Consider the following 10,279-nt stretch of genomic DNA (forward strand, 5'->3'; position numbering starts at 1 on the left):
AAAAGTTGCAATACTATAGAATACTATATTCTCATGGGGGCCCCTGCAGGGCTGGGGCAAATTGCCCCACTTGCCCCTTCCCTGGCCAGCCCTGGCCACTCCCCCAATCTTTGTGTCATCTGTAAACTTCATCAGTGATAATTTGGTGTTTCCTTCCAGGTCACTGATACAAATGTTAAATAGCGTAGGGTGGCACCTTACAAGAAACACACCCACTCAATGATTCCCTGTTGATAGTTAAATTTTGAGACATATCAGTTAGCCACTTTTTAATCCATGTTGATTCTAGTTTCTTAATCAAAATGTGGTGCAGTACGAAGTCAAAAGCCTTATAGAAGTCTAAGGATCTTATATTAATACTACCTCCTTTATCAACCCAATTTGTAATGTCATCAGAAAATGATATCAGCAGAGGGTTTTTGAAATCTAGATCGGACCTGAATTTTGGGGTCTCAACCCATCTGTCTTGGACTTTAAGTTTGTCATGCCTAGAGCCTTGTATTTTTATATAATCTGTTAAGTGTATGCTTTCAGGGCCATATCTTCAATTGGTGTAAATCTGTGTGGTTCCATTTAATTCAGTGGAGTTATGCCCATTTACACTAGCCGAGGATCTGGCCCATTATGCTCCGTAAGTGATAAACATTAATCTGCTGGTGCTCAGAATTTGTCTTAATTGTGTTTCATACATTCATGGAGGCAAAGATCATGTTTGTGCCTAGACACTAAGGTGATGGGGAAAAGGGCAGGAGTGAAGAGAGAGAGAGACACTCTTCTGCATTAAATTTGTTAGATATACTGAACAGAGTTGTCGTTTCAGCACAATATAGTATAGTTAATTCTGCTCCTGGATTTTAACCACTTAGACCTATTTCTGATTTATTTAAAAAACTAGCCACTGACTTTCATTCTCCCTCTCCAGATGGGCGAGGTAGGAGTGATGTTTTCCACAACCAGACCTTACAATTTCCTGAGCCCCCAAAGCTCTGGAGGGTTAGCAGTAGCTTCTCTGGGTTCTGTTTTAATGGGGGAAAAAGGGAGCTTGGAGTTCCAAGAGCTTAGGGTGACATCTGCTAATAGTTAAGGGCTCTGCTGTGTGTGATAGGCCCAGCCCAGCACAGAGGGTAGCGTGGAGCCAACCTGTCCCTGTGAGCTCCCAGAATCGAGGTGGGACATACCTGCTAGTATGGCAACATGCTCCCCTCTCAGTGCTTGCCAGCTCTACTGGCCAATAGAGAGGAATTGGGGTGAGGTATTGGTCCTGTCCACTGTCTGCCCATTTGGTCTGACTTGGGCTCTCTGTGGTGCTAGGAGTGAGTGAATTCTGTGCTCTGTGGAGCATGGGGACTGCAGTTGTCCCTGGCTACAGAACAAAAGGTGTAAGGACAGGAGGCTTTTTGCTGGGCACACCCACACAAAAGTCAAGCCCAGTCTAACTCTATTGATCTATCTGCATTCCCATTTGGAGCCCATTTTGCCATAGGGTTGATGATTTACTGGGCTATAAAATTGATTTACTGGGTCGATATGCACCAGGAAGGCTCCTGTTCAGATGTACATTTTCTTCCCTTTTTATTTATTCTGTGTCAGGTCAGAGTGCTGCCCTACAGAAAGTCAGGTAGAGGTATTGACAGATGAGCCTCAGCATTTGCAAAGGCTGGGATTGCAGCCTCATTGAAACTCCTGTCAGCAAGTCAATACAATTAGGCCTGGTCTACACTATGACTTTAGGTTGAATTTAGCAGCATTACATTGATTTAACCCTGGATCCGTCCACACGACGAAGCCCTTTTTTTTTGACTTAAAGGGCTCTTTAAATTGATTTCTTTACTCCACCTCCGACGAGGGGATTAGTGCTGAAATCGGCCTTGACGGGTCGAATTTGGGGTAGTGTGGATGCAATTTGATGGTATTGGCCTCTCAGAGCTATCCCAGAGTGCTCCATTGTGACCGCTCTGGACAGCGCTCTCAACTCAGATGCACTGGCCAGGTAGACAGGAAAAAGCCTGCAAACTTTTGAATTTCATTTCTTGTTTGGCCAGCGTGGCGAGCTGATCAGCACAGGTGACCATGCAGAGCTCATCAGCATGATGTTCACATTGCCGGGGCACATTGCCCGGCCTGTACTTTGTGAGAAGTCTATGACCATGTCTATGTCCTCATCACTCTCGTCACCACGTTGCCGTCGCCTCCTTGCCTAGAGATGTACGGTGACGGTGAGCTGAGTGGGCTCCATGCTTGTCGTGGTATGGCGTCTGCTCAGGTAACCCAGGAAAAAAGGTGTGAAGCGATTGTCTGCCGTTGCTTTCAGGGAGGGAGGGAGGGAGGGAGAGAGGGGCCTGACAGCATGTACCCAGAACCACCCGCAACACTGTTTTTGCCCCATCAGGCATTGGGATCTCAACCCAGAATTCCAATGGGCAGCGGAGACTGCGTGAACTGTGGGAAAACTACCCACAGTGCAATGCTCTGGAAGTCGATGCTAGCCTCGGTACTGTGGATGCAGTCCACCGACTTAATGCACTTAGAGCATTTTGTGTGGGGACACACACAATCGACTGTATAAAAACGATTTCTAAAAAACCGACTTCTATAAATTCGACCTAATTTTGTAGTGTAGACATACCCTTAGAGTGATAGGCCAGATAACTTCTCGTTTATGTGTTTTCCTTTCTTGATAGCCCAAAACACTTATTTCCCTGACAATTAATTCTCCAGATACTAGAGAGACAAAGTGGGGGAGGTAATATCTTTTATTGGGCCAACTCTTGTTGGTGAGAGAGACAAGCTTTTGAGCTTACACAAAGCTTGTATTTCTCAGCAACAGAAGTTGGTCCAATAAAAGACATTACCTCACCTACCTTGACTCTCTAATATCCTGGGACCAACATGGCTACAACAACACTGCCTACATATCTCCAGATACTGATATTTTCCAGTTAGCAGGAATACGAAGTTCACTGATGTGTGTATGTACTGGATTTGGATGAAAATTTTGTAAGAAAGTTGGGAAGCAAGCAAAACCAATCTGTTCACCCAACAGCTCACCCGCTGGGTTTGCAAACCTTTTGGGGAGCTGGGGCCTGAATTTCAAGTGGCAGTTGTCTAGAACTTCTCAGTTTTGGCTGAGGTTTGCTTTGAATTGTCAAGTTCATTTGCAACCTTAGCTCATGCTGGAAACACATTGTCACAGTTCAGGGCAACTGCAGGTTATGGCCCAGCAAGGGCACCCATGCTAGGCTCCCATCTCCTCAGCTGTCACCTCTCTTGGGTGGAGACACCTGACCAGGGTTTCCCCAGGCTGCACAGTCCCTGGTGTACACTGTGAGTTCCCTCAGCAAGGCAGACTGTCCAAAGAGGCCTTGTTACTGCACTTTGTATTCTCCTCAGAGCCCATAAACAGCTAGGGTTGCCAGCCATCCAGGATTGTCCTGGAGTCTCCAGGAATTAGAGATTAATCTTTAATTAAAGATTACAGGGCCGCCCAGAGGATTCCGGGGGCCTGGGGTCTTCGGCAGCGGGGGGCCCTTCCGTTCCGGGACCCGCCGCCGAAGTGCCCCGAAGACCCGCGGCGGGGCCCCCCCGCCGCCGAATTACCGCCGAAGCGGGACCCGCCGCCGAAGTGCAGCCTGGTCTTCGGCGGTAATTCGGCGGCGGGGGGCCCCCGCCGCGGGTCTTCGGGGCACTTCGGCGGCGGGTCCCGGAATGGAAGGGCCCCCCGCCGCCGAATTACCGCTGAAGACCAGGCTGCACGTCGGCGGCGGGTCCCGCTTCGGCGGTAATTCGCCAGTGGGGGGTCCTTCCGCCCCGGAGCAGAAGGACCCCCCGCCAATGAAGACCGGGAGTGAAGAAGCTCCTGCGCCCTGCCCTGAAGAGTTTTCTGGGCCCCCCGGAGCGAATGAAGGACCCCGCTCCAGGGCCCCCGAAAAACTCTCATGGGAGCTCCTGTGGGGCCCGGGGCCTGGGGCAAATTGCCCCTCTTGCCCCCCCCCCCCGGGGCGGCCCTGAAAGATTATGTCATGTGATAAAATCTCCAGGAATTCGGCCAACCAAAGTTGGCAAACCAATAAACAACCCAGGGTTCTAAGTTACCACACAGCTTTTTCTAAGCAAGCACATCTATTGTTAAGGTGAGAGCATTGCAGAGAAAAACCTATTAAAACAACTAAATAACCTATATAGATGCTAATAAGCTTCCCAGAGATCACCCCCTCAGTCTCCATAAGAGCTCTGGTCAGTGTGGGTCCTTCCAACCCTTCCCTAAAAATTGGGGTCCTCTCCTTGGTCACAAGGTCCTGTCTGTTTGCTGGGTCAGAAAGCAGGCCCGGAGTCAGTTTAAACTCAGGCTGTTTATCCATTCTGTTGGCCTCTGGAGAATCCAGTTTGAGCCAATATAGGTGAGCCTTCTCAGGGGTGGGACCTCTCAGGAGAGGTTACAGCCTGAGTTAATTTGCCTCATCACATCCCACTGTTCTTAGTTCCTGGACAGCTGTGTTTTCCTCTCCCCCATGGAATTATGTACAAACCCTGGCCCACAATGACACACAAACTTAATACGATAAGACCTCCCAAAGATACTTCAGGAAATTGCCCTATCTCTCACACCCATGTTAACCAAAATCAAAGAAAGGATTCTCTTGAACTTCTATGAACCATGGTTCTGCCAGCAAGCAGCCAACTTAATGTTGTTCACTGCAGGGCCATGGCTCTTTGTCATATTATAATAGACCACGCTGCTTAAATACGTCTGTTGAGGGGAATGATGGGTGTGGTGTGGTGGATCACTTGGATTTTCAGATGGGAAGGTCTCTGTCAACCTTTAAATTAACGGATTTTCTCTACCTATCTACCAGGGGCGGCTCTAGGCACCAGCAAAGTGCCAGGGCGGGGGCGGCTGGGCTGCCGGCGGCCGCGGGCGGGGCGGGGGCGGGGGGGGGGGCGGGTCGGGCAGCGCCGCATGCCTGCGCCTGCGGGAGGTCACGGGCCCGGGACGAGACCGACCGAGGCATGGGAGCTGCGGAGGCGCGGCTCGGCTCGGCTCTCGCTGGCGCAGGCAGGCAGGCGGCAGCGCAGCGCGGAGCCGCCCCACGCCCGAACCGCCCGTCCGCCGCGGCCGGAGGTCCAGCGCCACGCAGGACCCAGCAGTCATGCCCGCGGAGGTCCGCGCTCCGCGCGCGGGGCGCGCGCGCGCATGACTGCTTGGGGCGGCCAAAAAGCTAGAGCCGCCCCTGCTATCTACCTACCTGCTTGTCTATCTTCCATCACTATAGTATCTGTTGGTGAGCTTGTTGTGTGTGTATTTTACCTGCAGAGCAATATGTGCTGTATAAAGCTTTGATCTCTTTGTTAGACGCCACCTTTAAACTTAACTGTGTCAGTCCATATGCCAGAGGGGTGGTTGTGGGGGGTGGGGACAGGGCTGCAAGGCAACTGAAGGCAGAGGATCCTGCAGAGTGAGACACTCTGCCTTCTGTCACACGTGGCGATTGTTGTTGTTGTTCTTTCTTCATTGGTGGGTTTTTTTTTAACCCATAATAAAAATCCTTTGGAAGTGCATGATTTGATCATTGTGTGTATGCTGTATTGTGCTCCCCTAACTGTGGCCCAGACACTACTAGAGGGGGACAGAGCACCACACTGAGTGGTGATGGATTACCTGCAGAGCAAGCAGAACAGGCCACACATAGAATTTCTTTGGGACCAGACCAAGGTCTTCTACTGATGATTTGATTTGACTGAGGTAGCTGAAGTATTAAAATAAGTTGCTTAGCACCCATAGCAATCTGTTAAACAATAATAATCCCTGAATTATTTGAAGGTCCCATCAAAAAGATGTCCCTGCATGTCCTTGGAGATAATGTCATGAATGTGACCAACGTGCAGTCCGCTACCATGACATATGTGGTATATTGGCATTGCATAGCTGGAGGTTCAGTGGTTTAGTGTGAGCTTGGTGAGGATGCTAGCTTGGGTCTTGGGAGAGCTGGGTTCAATTTCTGCTCCACCACAGGCTTCTTGTATGATCTGGGGCAAATCATTTAACCTCTCTGTGCCTCAGTTTCCCATCTATAAAACAGGGACAATAGCCCCAACCTGCCTCACGGGGGTGTTGTGAGGCTAGCTACATTAAAGGTTGTGAGGCACTTGGATATTACAGTAATGCAGGCAGATTGCTTGAGGAGACCCCACCGCTCTTAAAGAAGATGCAGTTAGTCACATTGGGGCTTTAAAGCAAATGTGCAAATCCACAAAGCACGGACGTTGTTACAGCAGTGCCCGAACCCCGAGCTCAGGCATTACAGCTTCCTAGTACCCATTAATCGAAGGTCCCACACAGCTAAGGAAAATTCCACACAGTGCTTTACTATTGAGGAAGTATTTTACCAGTGCCGGTGAAGTGCTCCCCGTGTAAAATTCACTCCTGTGCAGAAGGACAGCGAAAGGCCTCTGACAAGCCCCACTTAAGCCCTATTTTGAGGATTGCAGTGATGCATAAACCTTGTGCCGGGGCTCCTTTTCGCAGGAATTCAGCCTCCGTGAATGGGACCAAACACTGCACAAGATCGTTGCTGTCTATTTTAAAAAGTGGACATTTGAAGCCGTGTACATTTGCTCAGTAAAGGAGAAAAAGGCTTCCCCTAATGAAAGCCAAGAAAAAGCGAGAGCGGCCTCATGGTCCATGGATTCTATTCCCAACTCTGCCACTGACCGGCATCTGTGACTTGGGCAAGTCACTTCACCTCCCTCTGTACATGACTCACTTTCTCTCTCTTGCCCTTTTAGATTGTAAGCTCTCTGGGGCAGGATCTGTCTCTTACTCTGTGTATATACAGCACCCAGTGCAATGAGGCCCTCATCTCTGATGGTGTCTCTGGGTATTACAGTGACACAAATAATACATAACAAGGTATTTCATAATGCTAAAACTGACTCTAAGGCTACATCTACAGTACGAGTAAGGGGTGTGATGACACTGCTCATGTACACATATTAGTGCTAGCCTGAGTATAAACATCAGTGTAGCCCCAGTAGCTCCGGGGTTGGCAGCTGAGTACCCACCTGTGTCATGCGGGTTTGTGTACTTGGCACAGCTCAGCTGTGCTACTGCTGCTACTAAGGACACACTGCTATTAATAGTCAGGCTAGCTTGATGAAGAGGGGAGGGGAATCACACCTTTGCTCCTCGTGTAGACATAGCTTAAATGCTAAAAGAAACGAGAGGCCGAGAGAGTGAAGACTTAGAAAAATACGAGTGAAACTGGAATTTGGGTACAAATTCTTCCCAGCAAGAGGGGCGGACCAAGGCTGTGGCTATAAGTGTATTTAAATATTGGGTACTATTATGGAAAGAAAAGGGACGAAAGGTGAGAAAGCAGGGATATGGGAGTGAGAAAAGGGGAGTTGCTCATTGGGCCAATCGATCTCTTTGTGCCCAGAAAATCCTTCTGTTCTTTTTTACTTCCGACGATGAAAGCTTCTTTGAGCTTTGTGGAGAACTGGGAAATATCTGTCGGATGGTTTATGAATATTGTGCAGGTGTCGGTGTATTTGTCTGGGAGGGGCGGGGGTTACTCGCTCTCTGGAGTGAGATCAAAAGGGGAGCTGGTTAAAGAGACCAAGCAGGAAAGGCAACACAGTGGGCTAGAAAAGGAGCATCCCAACAAACACTCAAGCACAATCACCAGGTGAATAGTTTTTAAGAGGCAACTTCTGGGCCCCAACCCTGGTTATATCATAGCTGTTTTGCCAGGGCTCAGAAGCTGGAGCTCAAAAGATACCAATCTGCCCTGTAGAAAGGGAGGGGGAAGTTGCCAGCTCTTGCAGACTGAGATAGCTCTGATGGAGAGTCAGAGTCTGCAGCAAGCAGGCAGTAACTTGGCTCCCAAGAAAACAGGGGGCACCAAGCCTAAGTGATGCCTCCCTAGAGGTTTGAGGGGAACGCCAAGTATAGGTAACACAATAAGCATCTAGCTTGTTTTCAATCTATTTCTGAGAGCTTTGCACCTTTTGGCCAATAAATCATACTTGGTTTTGAACGAGCTGCTAATTTGTCATCGAAAACTATTACTGTTCCCAGGCTCCTGAAAGGAAACTCTTGCAGGTGCCAAGCCTGTTGAGTCTGTTGGGAATATATTTGGCAACTAGCAGATGTAACCTGGATACCCACCTGGAGAGTGGCTGAATCAAGGGGTCTCACCCCAAAAAGAAGTGGAAGCATAGACTTGTCATTTGAAAGGGGTACACTCGGGACTAGAAAAGGGTCTCAGAAGGGGCAGCCTATGTAGGGACTGTGACTGGCTTTACTGCCCCTTCTGCAGGACTCAGGAGTGTGTCAGGGCCTGTGAGAATATTTACTGAAGAGACAACATTCAGGGAATGCACAGTAATAATTTAACTTTGTTTAGATTCTAGGTCTCTGTGACAGCATACACCACTGTATTCATACCCAACACAGTATTGTAATAATCTTTGTACAAAGTATGCCTTTTAAGGGATCATTTGAAAACTCATAATTTGCTGATCATTATTGTCCTGGTAAAATATGTGTGGCAACATTGTATGTGAAGTTATAAAATTTCTCTTATGTTCTGAACCCCACAGCCTTGCCCAAACAGAAGATGGCAAACAGGTCTGTCCTACACAAAGGAATGTGTGCTCTGCTTAATTTACATTTAAGAAGTAAATGTAAATCAAGCAGGTCATCAAGCAGGAAGGGAAGACAACGGAAGTTCAAACAGGTGAAAAAAACCAGTAGGGAACATCCTTCCACACAGACTCTGTCTCTAAGTGCCCAGCTGGAAATGTTTTTCAAGAAGGGCACTGAAATAATAAAAAGGAGGGGCAAACACCCCAAGGCACCTCCCTATCTCTTCCAGCCCATTGCATTCACTGCACCTGAAGAAGCAAAAGAAGCATATGTTGGACACTCGGGGAGGGGCCCTGACTGGAGAGTTTGGTCAGTAAGACCGCTGAAAGCATGTGGTGAGAAACTTTGCTTGAATCTGATAAAATTTGTTAAGCTAGGCATTAGTAAGCATTTTATTTTTATTTTTCTTTTAACTATTTCTGATTTTTATGCCTCATCGCTTGTGCTCACTTCAAATCTATCCCTCGGTAGTTAATAAACTTGTTTTACTGTTTTATCTAATCCAGTGTGTTTAAATGGAAGTATCTGAAGAAGTATTTCAGATAAGCTGGCGTATTATTCCATATTTGTATTGTCTAGGAGATGGCTGGGCCGTGCAGGACACATGTTTCTGGGGGGAGATCTGCGACTGGTGTTGTGTTGGGGTCACCCTGCAGTAGAACTAAGGCTGGTGAGAGCCAAAGTGTAGTCCAAGTGTGGCTGGCAGGCTGCTGTTACACACAAGACTATCAGGGTGTGGCTTGCATGCTGGAAGGCTGTTTATGAGAGGCCCAGGTGGGAGTTACTTCAGCAAGGCATTGTAAAGCACCCAAGGTTGCAGGGCAGGGGTGACACAGCTACTCATTAGTCTGCATTGTACCTTGGTATGTCACAGCCTCTTTCTCTTTGTCTCCAGTTATTGACTTTTTCATCCCAGGCAGGAACTGGGTTTTTTTTCCTCGCTACTGATCCTTGTCTGCTCTCATTAATCTTGTCTTACCAGGTTACAGTGTTGATGCAGCTCAGTTGCACAGTACCTTTAAAAGCCCTTTTCAAAGCATTGCATAGTGATATGGGAACCTAGTCACATGATTGTAAGTCTACAAATGCATCGCCCTGTGATGTAAATTTATATCCCTCTATATGTGCTTTTATTATACATAATAATAAATAATTTATAGGACTGTTTGATTGAACAGTCTCGCTCATGAATGCAGCCCTTCTGAGCTGTTGTAATGCTGAGCTGGTTTTGTTATGTTATCAGCAAGAATGCAACCAGCAAAGGAAGTCAGCAATTTTCTTTCGATTTTATGTTTGGTCAAACTGAAGGACTTTCCAGACCTGTTGGTCAGAGGTGTTTCATCCCTGGTCTCTATGTGCAAAGGGAAGGCAAGTGACAAGGGAGGTGTTTGCAGGGGAGATCCACTTCGTTTTATTGTAATAGTTTCATGCCCTCGGTGTGGCTGTCTGTCTACCTGCCTGTAAAGCGCCAGCCCAACTTTGGGTGCCATATAAATAAATATAGGAGATGTCCAGCTCCTGAACTAGGTCTGGGATCCAAATACCCCTGATGTCCGGGACTGTGGAGATCCCACGGCTGGGTTCGTAACCATCCTTGTGTCAGGTGTAACTTCAACCAGACCACATAGCACT

This window comes from Mauremys reevesii, linkage group 4 (genome assembly GCF_016161935.1).
Source record: "Mauremys reevesii isolate NIE-2019 linkage group 4, ASM1616193v1, whole genome shotgun sequence".
NCBI lineage: Eukaryota > Metazoa > Chordata > Testudines > Geoemydidae > Mauremys > Mauremys reevesii.